The sequence below is a fragment of the Procambarus clarkii genome, chromosome 80, assembly GCF_040958095.1.
Source record: "Procambarus clarkii isolate CNS0578487 chromosome 80, FALCON_Pclarkii_2.0, whole genome shotgun sequence".
NCBI classification, from domain to species: Eukaryota; Metazoa; Arthropoda; class Malacostraca; order Decapoda; family Cambaridae; genus Procambarus; species Procambarus clarkii.
The window spans coordinates 25265043-25282739 of NC_091229.1; the positions used below are offsets into that span (position 1 = coordinate 25265043).

The following is a 17697-nucleotide window of genomic DNA, read 5'->3' on the forward strand; positions in this document are numbered from 1 at the left end:
TTCCTCTTAACACCTCCAGAACGATTGATGCTGCTACCAGACATAGTCTTGGCCAAAAATGTTCAAAGTTACTATGAAAATAAAAAAGTTATTTAAAAAAATATTTCACTAATGGCGCAGCACTGTGTATAACACGAGGGACGGACGCACATGGGTTGACCAGTGTTGGACAGGTCCACTTGGGGCAGCCATAGCGTTACGTAGGCCGCCAGGAGGAAAAAAATTCACAATATTTTTTAAGGAAACTTCAGCCTGTGCACAATGCTTTTAGGAAACTTATTTATTTGTTATTACATAATTACTAGTAGTTATTTTATTTGTTTTTGGCTATGATTAATTGTTCTAAAATTAATGGTAATTCCTGTACCCAGGTAGTCCCCCCTGACGCACCCCTCCCACCCTCCCAACACCACCCACCCACCCCACCCCCACCTACACCATGCGCCTCGAGTCTCGGGCAGACGGGATTAATACCGTATGGCCTGCCTCATGTTTTCATATACTGACAAAGGCACGATTATCTGGGCGACTGACCGGATAGTGTAATTTCTGCAGAAAACCTGCTTTAATCCGGTCCCTGTGGCTATTTTGGCCGGATATTGTGATAACTTTATCCGTTCACGATTTTGGCCGTATAAGGGCGTTTTTCGGATGTTCGAATCCCGGATAATCGCGGGGTTACAGTATTTTGGTTTTATGACGGAACATGCGGCATTAGGCAGCGAAAGTGTTAATGTACCGAAGGTAAAAGAGAGGGAAAGTGGGGGAAAAAACAACTAAGGAAAGAAAAACTCTTGACAGAGGGAACTCGCCCTTGTGGCTACCTGATACTATCTCACCAAGATGACTCCCAACTACTAGGTCTCATCAGTTGCAGAGTTCTGTTTGGCCTATTGGAAACCATAGCCAGATTCTGGCCCCCTCACAGATGTGTAGGTAGCAGGTGACAGTCTGACCTTCCCCACCCTTCCCCTTCCAGGAAACCATCCAGAAATCAGTGGACCAAAACAGATCACTATTGGATTCAAAGAGACCAAAGCCTTAACCCCCTAAACAACAACTTCCCAATAATGTAAACAAATAATTGAATCTCTGGAAACACACTGACCTTATTAGCACTCCCCCCCCCCCACCAGTTAGTGAGGAACTGCCAGTCCCTTCCAGTCTTTCATGCCAATTCAGTTGCTGATGTGGTCATGCGAGAAGGTCCGCTGTAGGGCTCCCGAGTCGTCAATAAGCCATGTAGGTCCCATTACAGTACTGTGGGGCCTCGATTTACGATGGTAATCCGTTCCCAGAGATGTATCGTAAGTCGAAATATCGTAAGTTGAAGCAATTTTTCCCATAAGAAATAAAGGGAATTGAATTAATGTTCCCCACCCTCCAAAATATTAACTTACAAATACATTTTATACTGAATAAATTTTTTTTCTCTTAACTACAATACAGTACATATTTTTCTTACTTTTATGGAGGACTGTTGATGGCGTATGGAAGATGGTAATGAGGGAAGGGCGGAGGAGGAGAGGTGTTACTGTTTGGAAGAGGAGTCCCCTTCCATTATAACATCAGGCAGTGAGGACTTCTCTGGAATACACTCTCTGGCATGTTTTGCCTGCATACTACTAGGACCTGCTTGTGGCTCACTGCTTGCTTGTCTTACTAAGAATCTGTCTAAAGACACTTACTTTTTCGTATATTTAACACTTGTCTGTAGTAAGACATCACATTGTTATTTAAAGGTCAATGCAATGGCCTGCTACAGCTTTATCTGGGTGACTTTTTTCAATAAAACTTTGCAGTTCTTCCCATACTTGGCACATTTTCTTAATGAGGAAGGGACATCCTCTACTGCCTCTAATCACAACTATTTTCTTAGGTTGAACCTTACCACTGACTTCCTTGGGATCCATGGCATGATATATAATAATCAGTTTTATGTTCAAAAACCAAAAATCACCACAAAAATGAAATTTCTTATAGGCGTGATCGTCACTAAGCGGGCAGCTCTAGTAAACTGAGGCAGGTCAGCCCGCATGACCGGGAACCACGCGCTCGGTAGACCAAAATTGTACCAACAAATATCGGTAGTCGACGACACTATTGTAAGTCGAGTCGCATTTTTCGATCAAATTTACATCATAACTCGAAATTATCGCAAGTCGGGTCAATCGTAAGTCGAGATGCCACTGTACAGTGGTACCTCGGAATGCGAGTGTCCCTGTATGCGAGTTTTTCGGAAGACGAGCAGTATTTACTCCAAAAATTTGTCTCGGAAGGCGAGGGTTACCTCGGGACGCGAGTTTGTTGATACGCGCAGGCCGACCTAGCGCGTGGTGGTTCGGCGATCGTCGCCCCTCTGCCCCGCCGCCCCTCAGTTTACCATTGTCTCGCGCTCAGTGACTACCCCCACATCAATTCTTCTCGCGGATTTTCAGTGTTTTGTTGGATTTTTGGTGATTTGTCTATACAATTTGTTATTATATATCTCACCATGGGTCCCAAGAAAGCCAGTGGTAAGGATAAAGGCCAGAAAGCTCATGTGAGGATGACAATAGAGGAGAAACAAGAGATCATTCGGAAGCATGAGAACGGTACACGTGTTGTTGAACTTTGTAGGCAGTACAACAAAGCCACATCAACAATATGCACTATACTTAAGAAGAAAAATGAGATTTTGGGTGCTAAAGTGGCAAAAGGAGTAAGAACATTAACGGCACAAAGACCACAAATACTTGAAGAAGTGGAAAAGTTGTTATTAATTTGGATACACGACAAGGAGTTGAGGGGTGATAGTGTTTCGGAGGCCATTATTTGTGAGAAAGCCAGGGTGTTGCACGAAGACCTTCTAAAGAATACCCCTGCAACGAGTGATGCAGATACGAAAGAGTTTAAGGCAAGCAGGGGCTGGTTTGAAAAATTTAGAAAGAGAAGTGGTATCCATAGTGTTACAAGGCATGGGGTTATGTGATGTGATTATGGAAGGGGACTCCCCTTCCAAACAGTAACTCCTCTCCTCCTTCCCCCTCCTCACCATCTTCCATACGCCTACAGCACTCGACAGCAAGGTAAGTAATAACTGGAACATAGTTTTGTAGGTTTATTTAGATGAATTAGGTAAATTAGGTATAAAAATTTAGTTTGATGTGGGGTTTTTGGGGTAGTCAGGAACGGATTAATTCATTTTCCTTTATTTCTTATGGGGAAATTAGCTTCGGAATGCGAGTTTTCGGAATACGAGGCGTCTCCAGAATCCAATTAAACTCGTAAACTGAGGTATGCCTGTACTTCTAAGCTATGTGCCGGTCATCCTTCAACTTTGTCTTGCTGGGGCCACTTACTTGGCATTATTCCTTGTTAGTTGAGCTTAATGAGTGTGTGTTCTGTCTGGTTTGTGTTGTGTGGACCTGGCTCGTAGGGTGCCTGGAGCTACATGTTCTCAGTGTTGCCTTCCCTGAATGATTCCTGGTGCTGCCCTGTATTGACAGTTCTCTCTCTGGTGTGTATTTGAAAGCTTATTCTTTTTGAGGTTGGACCACTGTGGTGGTGGTTGTGCCTTGGGCAAGTCAGGGGGGTGGGGTCTTTCTGCATTTTTCAGTCTAATCCTCTGATTGGGAGAGAGTATTTTGTGTGACTGTGGCACACCTGTAATTCGCATGTTTGCATGGCATGCTGAGATCAGCCTTCACAGCCACATTGACTGGATTGTGTTACCAGATGCGCTGAAAGCAGCAGACATAGCCCCTCTACACAAAAGAGGTAGCAAACGCATTGGCAAAGAATTATAGACCAGTTGCACTAACGTCCCACATAATAAAAATATTTGAGAGAGTGATCAGGAGTCAGGTCACTAGATTCATGGAAACCAATGACCTCCACAATCCAGGCCAACATGGATTTAGAGCAGGAAGATCATGCCTCTCACAGCTACTTAACCATTATGATAAAATCACTGAGGCATTAGAAGAAAAACAGAATGCAGATGTTGTATACACAGACTTTGCAAAGGCATTCGACAAATGTGACCATGGAGTGATTGCACACAAAATGAGGTCAATGGGTATAACTGGTAAAGTAGGACGCTGGATACTCAATTTCCTGTCAAACAGAACACAAAGAGTAACAGTCAATCAAATAAAATCGAGTCCGAGCGCAGTTAAAAGCTCTGTACCTCAAGGTACAGTCCTTGCACCACTGCTGTTCCTTATTCTCATATCAGATATAGACAAAAATACCAGTCACAGCTTCGTGTCATCTTTTGCAGATGATACAAAAATCAGCATGAAAATTACCTCTGCTGAAGACATTGAAAAACTACAGACAGACATAACAAAGTTTTCGATTGGGCAGCAGAAAATAACATGTTGTTTAACGGTGATAAATTCCAGTTACTCACATATGGCAAAAATGAGGATCTGAAACATAATACAGGGTACAAAACACAATCGAATCTCCCCATAGAAGGAAAACAGCATGTCAAGGATTTGGGAATAATGATGTCCGACGACCTAACGTTTAGGGAGCATAACCAAGCAAGTATTGCATCAGCCAGAAAAATGATAGGATGGATTATGAGAACCTTCAAGTCCAGAGATCCCATCACAGTGGTTATATTCTTCAAATCACTTGTGTTGTCCCGTCTTGAGTACTGCAAAGTATTCACTTCCCCCTTCAGATCAGGAGAGATTGCTGAAATAGAGGGAATACAGAGAACATATACGGCACGCATAGACGAGATAAAGCACCTAAATTATTGGGATCGTCTCAAAGCTCTCCAAATGTACTCACTAGAAAGGGGACAAGAGAGTTACCAAATAATATTCACATGGAAAATACTGGAGGGACAGGTCCCAAATCTGCACAGTAAAATAACAGCGTACTGGAGTGAACGATATGGAAGAAAATGCAGAATTGAACCAGTGAAAAGCAGAGGTGACATAGGCATAATCAGAGAACACTGTATAAACATCAGAGGTCCACGGTTGTTCAACGTCTTACCAGCGAGCATCAGAAATATTGCCGAACAACCATGGACATCTTCAAGAGAAAACTAGATTGTTTTCTTCAAGGAGTGCCGGACCAACCGGGCTGTGGTGGGTATGTGGGCCTGCAGGCCACTCCGAGCAACAACCTGGTGGACCAAACTCTCACAAGTCAAGCCTGGCCTCGGGCTGGGCTTGGGGAGTAGAACAACTCCCAGAACCTCATCAAGCAGGTATCAAGCAGGCCTACTTTAACCACTGCACTGCACAGAGTGCCTTAAGACACTGGATCGGGGGTTGCAGTGCACCATAAGGAGCTTTTAGGTATAAGAAGGGAGGGAGAGAATTATCAGGAGAAAGCAGCAAGCCATTACGACTATATAGCACTTGGAAGGGGTCAGGATATGGATTTGGAATGGGACAAGAGGAAGGGGAATGATTCAAAATTCTGCGGATACGTGTGGCTCACATCATGTGCCTCAGGACTTCAGTAAACAGACGCCATCTTGAAAACAAATTGTCAGCATAAGTACTGGCTGAGAACCTCAGTACTGAGAGAGTGACTAAGGCTGGCACATTCAACAGGAGCTCACAGCACCGTTGTGCAACTAGGGGCCACAGCACCAGTTAATAATGAATAAAATAGGTACGGTAACTGCAATTATTTTGCAGTGATAGTGTCATAGATAATGCTGACTGTGATAAAGACTAGGTACAACATTCAGATATCAGTGAATACAGTGCTAGTTATAATATTCACAGCACGAAGTAGAGAGACAGCACCCAGCCGCTTGTTTCCTGCATTCATGTGTCATGAAATGACCTCATGTTCCATCAGAATATAACTTTGAAGAAATGGATTCATTTTTGGTATTTTGTAACAGGAATGTGATGATAACAGCAGTTCTGTAGCTTGTCATAGCAAGATGTGTAAAATATTGGAGAATTGTTTTGCATATGACTGTTGGCGTCATTTGCTCCTATCATGCGGCTCCATGCTGTCTTTTGATCTTGTTACCATACCCACCAGAATTTCTTATTACTAGTTAGTTATGGTGCATATAAATCTTAATTAACAGTGATATATAATGTGTGTACAGTATACTGGTATAGTGTAATAACAGTATGATGAGAGGAGCAATTTTAGCCATTGAGGTAGCATCGTCAGCTGACTGGTGTGTGGTGGCGCTATGCTCTTTGGATTCACCAAACCAGCTTAGTGATTCATTATGGTGCACAACAACGTAGATAGTTATATATAAAGTGAGTGTATAGGGGAGCCGGTCGGCCGAGCGGATGGCATGCTGGACTTGTGATCCTGTGGTCCCGGGTTCGATCCCGGGCGCCGGAGAGAAACAATGGGCAGAGTTTCTTTCACCCTATGCCCCTGTTACCTAGCAGTAAAATAGGTACCTGGTGTTAGTCAGCTGTCACGGGCTGCTTCCTGGGGGTGGAGGCCTGGTCGAGGACCGGGCCGCGGGGACACTAAAGCCCCGAAATCATCTCAAGATTACCTCAAGATAGTGCAATAATAGCAAAAACACTGTTTTATTGATATAAGAATATAATATGTCAATATATATGAGCTCAATATTTTTTAGCATTGTGATGTTCCACGCATTTCATATAAATTTCTCAAATTATACACTTTTGAATAATACTGTATTACAACAGAACACCCGAGAGAAAACCACTGAGAGACATTGAAATTATTACGTAAAATTATATTTGTCGCAAGCGTCTCTGGGCGCCTAATCACTCGGCGCCCACAAATTGCTTAGACCTGGTGCTTGTGCACCAAAGTTTCCTCAAAACATACTCAATTTTTTTGTGGTGAATGCCTCATGGTAAAAGCTCCAACTTTTCTCTAATGGATCAACATCATACCATGAACAGAAAAAAGTAAAAAAGAAAAAATCACAGTATTTCTAAATACTGTCTCCACTCGATCATCCGGACTATATGGGAAGGACCCCCAGCCGGATTATCACATTTTTCGGATAATGGTACTTTTTCACCTACGAGTCCAAAAGTGACCATTTCCAACTATTTTTATAACACAAACAACATAATTTGAATTGCCTTGCCACATACAATTATTAAATATTCAACTAGAAACCTCAACTTACCTTGTTGGTGTTCGTCTTCTTGATTGATGCCACACATCTTGAAGTTAAAAATTCTTAACAATTTACGTAACCTATACTAACACAACACTAAAATTAACACTTAAAATTACTGTACAGTTCATTAAGCTAAGTTAGTTTTGGCTCCCAGCTGCTGAAGCCTCACTGGTTGAGGGCATTTGGGTTGCCTGTGAGGCCTCGGTTGTTGAAGGCGCTTGCTTGCACCTCACTTGTTGAAGCGCTTGCATGTCCTCACTTGTTGAAGGCGCTTGGCTTGCCTGTGACGCCTCACTTGTTAAAGGCGCTTGCTTGCGCCTCACTTGTTGAAGGCACTTGGCTTGCCTGTGGCGCGTCACTTTTTGAAAGCGCTTGGCTTGCCTGTAATGCCTCACTTGTTGAAGGAGCTTGGCTTGCCTGTGGCGCCTCACTTGTTGAAGGCACTTGGCTGCCTGTGACGCCTCACTGGTTGAACAACACGTAACTTGTCTTTAATTGCTAGGACAATCTTCTTCCTCTTAACACTTCCAGAACGATTGATGCTGCTACCAGACATATTCTTGGCCAAAAATGTTCAAAATTACTATGAAAATTAAGAAAGTTATTTAAAAAAATATTTCACTAATGGCGCAACACTGTGAGGCCGCACTGGTTGAGGTGTATAACTGTGACTTGTCTTTAATTGTTAGGACAACTTTCTTCCTCTTAACACCTCCAGAACGATTGATGCTGCTACCAGACATAGTCTTGGCCAAAAATGTTCAAAGTTACTATGAAAATAAAAATGTTATTTAAAAAAATATTTCACTAATGGCGCAGCACTGTGTATAACACGAGGGACGGACGCACATGGGTTGACCAGTGTTAGACGGGTCCACTTGGGGTGGGGCAGCTATAGCGCGCGTTACGTAGGTCGCCAGGAGGAAAAAAATTCACAATATTTTTGAAGGAAACTTCAGCCTGTGCACAATGCTTTTAGGAAACTTATTTATTTGTTATTACATAATTACTAGTACTTATTTCATTTGTTTTTGGCTATGATTAATTGTTCTAAAATTAATGGTAATTTCTGTACCCAGGTGGTCCCTCCTGACGCACCCCTCCCACCCTCCCAACACCACCCACCCATCCAACCCCCCTCCTCCACCATGCGTCTAGAGCCACAGACGGGATTAATACGGTATGGCCGTATTTTCATCCGGCCAAACCAGCTTTTATCCGGTTCCTGTGGCCATTTTGGCCGGATATTGTGATAACTTTATCCGATCACGATTTTGGCCGTATAAGGGCGTTTTCCGGATGTTTGAATCCCGGATAATCGCGGGGTTACAGTAGTGATAAAAATCTTAAAATGTCACCAATTGGTATTTTATTCATTATGGTCTCCTTGAGGTTACCTTGTAGTGATTCCGGGGCTTAGCGACCCTGTGGCCCTCTCGTCGACCAGGCCTCCTTGTTGCTGGACTGGTCAACCAGGCTGTTGGACGTGGCTACTCGCAGCCTGATGTATGAGTTACAGCCTGGTTGATCAGGTATCCTTTGGAGGTGTTTGTCAAGTTCTCGCTTAACACTGTGAGGGGTCGGCCAGTTATGCCAGTTAAAAATGTGAAGTAGAGGCGTGTTGAACAGCCTCAGGCCTCTGATGTTGATAGAGTTCTCCTTCAAAGTACCTGTTGCACCTTTGCTTTTCAATGGGGGTATTCTGCACATCCTGCCATGCCTTCTGGTCTCATGTGATGTTATTTCTGTGTGCAGGTTTGGGGCCAACCCCTCTACTATTTTCCATGTACGAAAATAGTCAGCCTTTTGTACAAGAATGGCTTATAATGTTCATGTTCTATTTTGCAAAATATTGTTTGATTAGTATAGTTCACTGTAAAACATTTATTCAATGTGGCCATCCAAATATGGGCCAAATTTATACGCAAAAAATGTATAACTCCAAACGTTATGGATTTACGACTAAACGACGAAATAGAAACTTTAGAACTAAGAACTTTGCACATATGTAAAAATGGTAAGACTAGGTCAGAAACTGAATTTTTTATCAGGTCTCAAAGTTGAAATTCTTGTTTTAAAAATAATTGAAGTTGAAGTTATAGACTATTGAATATGGGCGTTCTAATTAATGCATTTTCTTGTGTGATTTAATATACATTGCTTGGCCTTCATACTCAAATACAGTGGTACCTCGGTTTAAGAGTTTAATCCGTTCCTGGAGACAGCTCGTATTCCAAAAACTTGTAATCCAAAGCTAATTTCCCCATAATATATAATGGGAAATGAATTACTGTAATCCGTTCCTGACTACCCAAAAACCTCACTTCAAACTAAATTTTATACCTAATTCATCTAAATAAACCTACAAAACTATGTTCAAGTTATTACTTACCCTTGCTGATGACTGCTGTTGGCGTATGGAAGATGGTGAGGAGGAGGGAGGAGGAGGAGAGGTGTTATTGTTTGTAATGGGAGTCCCCTTCCATTATAACATCAGGCAATGAGGACTTCACTGGTGTGCACTCTGGCATATTTTGCCTGCATACCACTAGGACTTGCTTGTCTTACTAAGAATCTGTCTAAAGACACTTGTTTTTCCCTACATTTTAATACTTGTCTGTAGTAAGACATCACATTGTCATTTAAAAGGTCAATGCAACGGCCTGCTACAGCTTTATCTGGGTGAGTTTTTTCAACAAAACTTTGCAGTTCTTCCCATACTTCACACATTTTCTTAATCAAGAAGGGACATCCTCTACTGCCTCTCCTCACAGCTATTTTCTTAGGTTGAACCTTACCAATGGCTTTCTTGAGACCCATGGACCCACTTTTATGCTCAAATGGCTAAAAAAACGTCAAAAAACTGTAAATCCTCGTGAAGAATTGAGGCGGGATAGTCACTGGGCGTGAGACACTGGTAAACTGAGGCGCGATCGCCGTGCCACCACACGCTAGTCTGCCTGTAGGTGTATCAATAAACGTGTCCGAGGCAACCCTCGCCTTCCAAGGCAAATTTTCCGAGCAAATTCTGCTCGTATTCCGAAAAACTCGTATACAGGGACACTCGTATTCTGAGGTAGCACTGTATGTGAAAGTTGTAGGTCAATGTGTGTTGTAATGAAGTCAAGAAAAATTAACCGTTCCAAAAAAACTAAATATAGGGATACATTTGGGATAACTGTAAAACAGACACTGAGCCCCTTGACTCTGTAGGCTCCGTGTGTTCTCATTCCTTTGGGGACGTCCCTTCCGCCTCTCTTGCAACTGTTGTGTTGTGGATCAACAATCTGGCTCCATTCAGGCTGCGCCCTGGTGGCCCCTGGACTCCACTCACCTGAACCGAAGGGGTTCGAAGCGGTCCTTCACTCTTTGGGTCTGGTCGCTTTGGGTGACTGGTCTGCTGAATTCTCGGGGTTTGGCTTACCTGGCGGTTCCCATCTGGGGTGTGTCCAACGTCCTGGCGGACGGCTGTCTCGTTTCCTTCTCCTTTCCACGGAATGGACGGTCGACACTGACTCCTTCAGTTGGCTGTGCCAGAAGTTCGGGACTCCGAAAATTTATCTCTTTGCATCAGCGTGGTCGAGGCATCTCCCGGTATACGTGGCGCCCTTCCCGGACTGCGAGGGGGCCCCCCCCCCCCCCAGGTTTAGCTGCTGCTCCAGTTCCTGGCTTGCTTGGAGACTTACCAGGGAAGGAGTTGTCCTTCTGGCTCCTTGGTGGCTAGCCCAGTCTTGGTTTCAGGCGCTGCTTGCTCAGTGTCCGAACCCGAAGGTCTTCTTCTGAAGGGCTCTGCCTCTTTCAGCAGATTGGGCCGGAGTGTCATGTGGCTGGTTCTATCTTCTCCTCGAGTCTTCGCGTATGGTACTGTAGACATTTGATTATCCGGGATTCGCACATCCGGAAAACGCCCTTATACGGCCAAAATCGTGACCGGATAAAGTTCTCAATATCCGGCCAAAATGTCTGTGGAAGGCGGATAAAAGCTGGTTTAGCCGGATAAAAAATCGGAGCCGGTTAACTTGCTGCCGATGTTACACTGTCTGGACAATCAACAGGATAAGCATTGAATTGTCTGGATATGAAAGCCATAGAGCGGGCCATACCGTATTAATCCCGTCTGTCTGTGGCTCAAGGCGCATGGTGGAGGAGGGAGTGGGGTGGGTGGGTGGTGTTGGGAGGGTGGGAGGGGAGTGTTGGGAGGGACCACCTGGGTACAGGAATTACCATTAATTTTAGAACAATACATCATAGCCAAAAACAAAAGAAATACTAGTAATTATGTAATAACAAATATATAAGTTTCCTAAAAACAATGTGCACAGGCTGAAGTTTCCTTCAAAAATATTGTGAGTTTTTTCCTCCTGGCAGCCTATGTAATGTGCTATAGCTGCCCCAAGTGAACCCGTCCAACACTGGTCAACCCATGTGTGGGAAAATCTGACTCCAATATTTTGTAATTAAATAAAATAGTTCGATAGCTGTGAAGGACCACCACTTTTTGAGAAAAAGTGGAAAATAAAGTGAGACAATGGATTAAACTGATAACAAGAACTAGTGTCCTATAGATCTTAGTGAAACTGTATTTCTTATGTAAAGGGAGTCAAATTAACCTGCACAAAAATGGGGGGTTCAAGTGCTAGGATACAATTAAGTTCTAGTACCTTTAATCTGACGCTGGTTCATTCGTCAGAAAGAAATGAATATGCATAAATTTATATCATAGTTCATATATAAATCAAATAGAAAATTGTTAGTAAATAAGATGATTTCCTTAATGGCAGGTAAATGGTAATTTAAGAGGAAATCATTCATGTAACAAAATATTAATGTATCTAATACTACACTATTAGAAATCAAGTCAGCTTAACTGTAAATTCTAGACATGGGTAATTTGTTGTCACGATCCACCGACGACGTGTTGCTTCAAGCAAATTGTTGCACGTGCAGGTAGAAAAGCCTAATACCTCGGTTGTCGTGGACCCTGAGCTGGAAGGCAATTACATTGTAGAATTCCACTAATTGGTAACTACAAGTACATCCTGAATTACGAAATATCTTCCTACAGAATGTAATTATTACTGCAGAAATGAGTAAATAACTATGCAATTTATATTCCAATAAAGGGCGGAATAAATTTGGAGATTCAACGTACTGGATTTTGTTGTTAATCACACAGTCTAACGACAACTAGTCAAAATATAAACATGTGCACAATATTATAGTTTAGAAAATTATTAGTTGCTGGGCTGAGTGTCCACTGATCTAGGAACGATTCCAGATCCCTCGTCCTCAGCTGCCGTGATGTGCCAAGTAACGTGGCACCACTCTGCTGGTCGTGGGAGTGAAATACAAACTGTTAGCAAGATTGAAACGTAGATCTCTGTTACGCGTTGCTAATGGCATCCGAGTCGCGTGGTGGCGGGTGACGTTCTCGCGTCTTCTTCCTCTTCCCGATTGTGCATGTGCGGCTCTCGATAGATATCTCAAGCATAAATGGATTTATATATACATATTGGAATTAACTAAGGAAAGAAGAGATGGTGACGAGTATTGATTAATTCTAATGTGTTAAAATATAACTTCGCGTAACATAAATTGGGTTTTATTAAAGTCACGCAGCTAATTGAGGAAATCAAAGTGAAATCATTTACATTAAATAATTTCCTCTAGAATGTTTAATATCAACTAAATAAAGGAGTTCCAGTAAGCAGTAGTATGCTACAAAATTAAACTTATTAGTAAGTAACTATTTTTAGTAAAAGAAATGATAAACTGGACTCTGTTATAAATCCAACTAAATGTGGAAAGAATTCATGTTTCTGACTGTCGTTCCTCACGTCGTCACTCTGACTAGGAAGAATCTGGCAATATGTTTAATATAAATCATGATGATTAAATCTACAAGTTAGTGATTTTAGTAACTACTTGTGGTTAATACAAAGGTTGTATAAAATACAAAGATGTATGAAACTGTTGGTTACTTCCAACACCATGTGCTCCCATCCCTCGTGTTATACCACAGTGCTGCTCCATTAGTGAAATATTTTTTTTAATAACCTTTTTATTTTCATAAATTTAGTATAGGTTACTTTGAACATTTTTGGCCAAGACTATGTCTGGTAGCAGCATCAATCGTTCTGGAGGTGTTAAGAGGAAGAAGGTTGTCCTAACAATTAAAGACAAGTTACTGTTATACACCTCAACCAGTGAGGCGTCACAGGCAGCCAAGTGCCTTCAATAAGTGAGGCGCAAGCCAAGTGCCTTCAACAAGTGAGGCTTCACAGGCAAGCCAAGTGCCTTCAAGTGAGGCTTCAACAGCTGGCAGTCAAAACTAACTTTGCTTAATGAACTGTACAGTAATTTTAAGTGTTAATTTTAGTGTTGTGTTAGTATAGGTTACGTAAATGGTTAAGAATTCTTAACTTTAAGATGTGTGGCATCAATCAAGAAGACGAACACCAATAAGGTAAGTTGAGGTTTCTAGTTGAATATTTAATAATTATATGTGGCAAGGCAATTCAAATTATTTTGTTGGTAGTATAAAAATATTTGGAAATGGTCACTTTTGGACTTAGAGGTGAAAAAGTACCATTATCCAGAACACGTGAATATCCGGCTGAGGGGCCTTCCCATATAGTCCAGATAATCGAGTGGAGACAGTATTTTTGGGTCGGGTAGGGGAGCTTCATGCTCTCCGGTGCAGGGGTTTCTGCTCTTTCAGTCCTGGTGATAGGTTTGTTCGATTGCAGGTGTCTCCTTCTTTTCTGGGCCAAGAATGAGACGGCAGCGTTCTGTAGGGGGTCCTTGGGTCGTTGATGCTTGGTTGGTCAGGCCGGGGGTGCATCGTGTGTTGTCCGGTTGCGGCTCTCTGCCGTTATTTGCACGCCACGGCCTCGGTGGCCGGGGATGCACTTTGGGTTGACTCGGTTTCCCTTCTTCCCCTGTTCCTGGGCTCAGGTCGTTAGCAGGGTTAACACTTTTGCCCTCCGTTAATGCCACTGGCGTTAACCGTTTTTATCTTGAGTTTGAGTCGGTGATGCGAGCGGCGTCCATATTTTAAAATATTTCTTAAAATTAAATTTTATCTGATAAATCTGGGAGTGATTTTAAAATGAGTGCCTTTAGAGTGCGCACAATTTGATACCCAAATGAAAGATGTAACACAAAAATTGATGTCAGAACACTGGAAAGATTATAAATACGTTTTTGGTCCAAATTTTAAAATATTTGTTAAAATTCTATTTATTGTGCTATTATTATGGGACTAGTTTTATAATGCGCACCTTTAGATTATGAACAATTTGATACCAAAATGAAAGATGTAACACAAAAATTGATGTCAGAACACTGGAAAGATATAAATAATTTTGTGATGATGTGTGTCCAAAATTTAAAATATATGTTAAAATTCCATTTATTGTTGGATTATTATGGGATTAGTTTTAAAATATGCGCCTTTATCTTGCGAACAATTTAATACCAAAACGAGCGATGTAACATGAAAAGTGATGTTATCAAAGTGAACGAGTACAGTATACACATTAGGTTGCGGGTGTGCCAATTAGTGGTCATTCACAGATAACTTTAGGCTTTGCTAAGGGGAGTCACATCGGGCTTTTGGACAATATATGCATACACACCTGCTGGAAATTTAATTGGGAACACAATGATACCAAAATGAAAGATATAGCACGAAAATTAAGGTGAGAAAACTGAAATGAGTATACACATTTTACTGATTTTGTGCGCTCGTGGGTAACTTTTCCTGACTTTAGGCTTTGCAGTGAGGAGTCATGCTGGGCTTTTGGACATTATATGCATATACACCTGTAGGGAATTTATTGCGAACACAATGATACCAAAACGAACGACGTAACACAAGAATTAAGGGGAAAAACTGAAACGAGTATACACATTTCGGTGTCGCCGCACGCTTGCCTGCACCACCAGGAGTAGTTCGTGCATACAAGCGGAGCGCACGCCCGGTGCGTGAAAGTGTTAAGTCTAGCCAGCCTGTGGTCTATCTCAGGACCCACGACGTTCATAAGTTTGCTGCGTTGGCTTCCGTCTTTGGTAACATGTCATGGGTTGACATTCGGGCCCTGGTGGTTTTTGGAGGTCGAACAGGGTCCTGGCCGCTCGCTACCTTGTGAATGTCCCTAGGCCTGGCAGGGTCTGCGTAGCATTGAGTCGGCGGTTGCGGCCAGTTGTCTCGACTTCACGTTGAGGAGTGAGGACGGACCGCCTCCCAGGTCCCTATTTTTTCCTTATCTTTGGGTAGTTAGCTCCGGGGAGCTGATGGGGCTTCCCCCAGAAAACCAGCATTGAATGTAATGAAACGCCATTTTCTGGGTGAGTCCCGGAGGCTCCCTGGCATCCCTCCCTCCCCTCCCTCCCTCTGGTCGGTGGTGTTTTTCACTCTTTTTTGACATCCAGCCTAAGAACTGTAGGTTGGGCCGCCAGTGGGTGGGTCTGGGGTTCCCCCTTCCTCCTCCTGGAAAGGGGGAAGGGTTGTGCAGACAGCGGCACGGTGACATGATGACGTCATGCTTGTTTGCTAATTTTCGTTTGGGGAGTTATGTCCACTTGTTCAGCCTTAGGTTGCAATAGTTTTACCAGAATAGGGGTTTGTTTTGGGACACCTACCTTTCTGGGTTCCTATCCCGGTCAATGGCAGACATAGAATGCTCCCAACCACAGGTGGGTCTCTATAGGCCATTGCTCCTCGTGCTTCTCTAGAGGGGGCCAGGTCCTGGCTCGTGGTCCCTGGTAGGCAAGAACTCTATGCATTGACTGATGCCAGAAAGTTATACATATCCATATGGCCTGGATAGCTCCGGGGAGCCTCCGGGACTCGCCCAGAAAATGGCGTTTCATTACATTCAACGCTGGTTTTTTATATCACAAGTGATTCAACAAGAGGATAGATGTTTGTCATTCAGTACCTTCCTCCCTTAGGTAAAAGTGACCATGTCTTTTTGGGTATAAAGTATGCAATGCATTATAATCTGGAAGGAAATGAGGAGGTTGAAACAGTTGATAAATCTGATTTCAGGAGAGGACATTATGGGGAACTTAGAAATTTCTTTAAGGAATTTGACTGGAAAGACTTGTTGTTAGGCAAGGAAGTAAATAAGATGTATACCAAGTTTTGTGAAATACAGTGGAACCTCGAGTAGCGAACGTTGGACATGGTGGCACTCGGCATGGGGCCTCTGGTGGGGGTCTTTGCTTTCGCCTCGGCTGCATCAGCTGCATCCCATGCTGTCCATTTCCAAGCTCCTGGTGGCAGTGACCATTTCCTTGCCGTCCGACTTCTGGGTCGTCGGGCTCATTTGACCACTTCTTTGGTTCAGCATTTGCCCTGGGTCTCCTGTCTGCCTTTCTTTCTCCTTCTGAAGCATTGGCTCCTCAGTTCCTTCTTTTCGTGTTTATTGTCCAGTTTGGGGTCCCGTCCTCTGGGCTTTGTTATCCTTTTTGTGGCAGTTGGTCAGGGCTAGGGCCTTGCTTATGGTGGGTCAAGGTAGGCCTTTGGGGTAGTCAGTTACTGGGTCTTCTGTGGTTCCTGGTCTGTTCTCCATTGAGTCAGCTAGGTCTCACTATCTCTTCTGTGGGTGGCCTCCCTTCTGCTCATGCTGGCTCTCTTCATCCTTCCCTGGGCGGTCAGGGACGGTACGCCCGGTTCTCTTCTCCTGTTCCATATCTGTGGGCGTTTTGTTTTGCCCTTGGTCAGCATTGTTTGGTCTGTGCTTTTCCCTTTCTTTGGGGGTTCTCTCCCTAGCCTTGATGGTGATTGGCAGATAAATGCCATCAAAACCTCAGGTACTGTAGTACTTTTACTGTATCCACATTACTCTTAATTCAGTATATTGGTATTAAATAGAAATGGTGGGTGAACTGGAGGAGATGCAGGTGGAAAATGACTGAGCAAATGAGTCGGGCATTAATTAGATTATTCTTGGTGTCAGAGTAGTGAACAAATGGATTGCTCTAAGAAGTGAAGTGGTAGAGGAAGACTCCATGCACAGCTTTAAAAATAAATATAATAAAGCCAAGAAGCCGCACACCAGTTGACTGAAATGTTGAGAGGTGGGACCAAAGAGCCAAAGCTCATCTCCACACTTTGAGCATACACACACACACACATTCATATATACAGTAATTACTTACACATGGTATTTGTAGAACAGCCCAGGTGGTGCAGTGGTAACACACTGACTGACTGAGTTGATTGACAGTTGAGAGGCGGGACCAAAGAGCCAAAGCTCAACCCCCACAAGCACAATTAGGTGAGTACAACTAGGTGTGTACATTTTCTCTGTGCCTCATGAGTGATTTAGTCTGGATTGAGCCCTGACCAGGAAGGATTAACTGGGTGCCAATCCCTAACTGTTCACCCCTGTTTTACCCAACAGTAATTGGATACATGATTGTTAACAGAGTGGCGGGTTGTGTTCCAAGGAAAACTAGCGGGTAAGGCTTACCATGAGCTATAGGAAGATAAAGTCTGCGTCTGTGCCCACCTATGTAATTTAAAAAAAAAACTTACCCTAGTGGTCGATAATATTCTATAGTATTCCCCAATACAGTAC

The 17697-nt window shown here is 43.1% G+C and overlaps 1 protein-coding gene across 1 annotated transcript in view; it reads left to right on the forward strand.

The window, feature by feature from the left end:
• The window catches only part of Rab35 (RAS oncogene family member Rab35), a 150462-nt gene that overhangs the window by 92817 nt on the left and 39948 nt on the right, over positions 1–17697 (forward strand). The window lies entirely within an intron of this gene.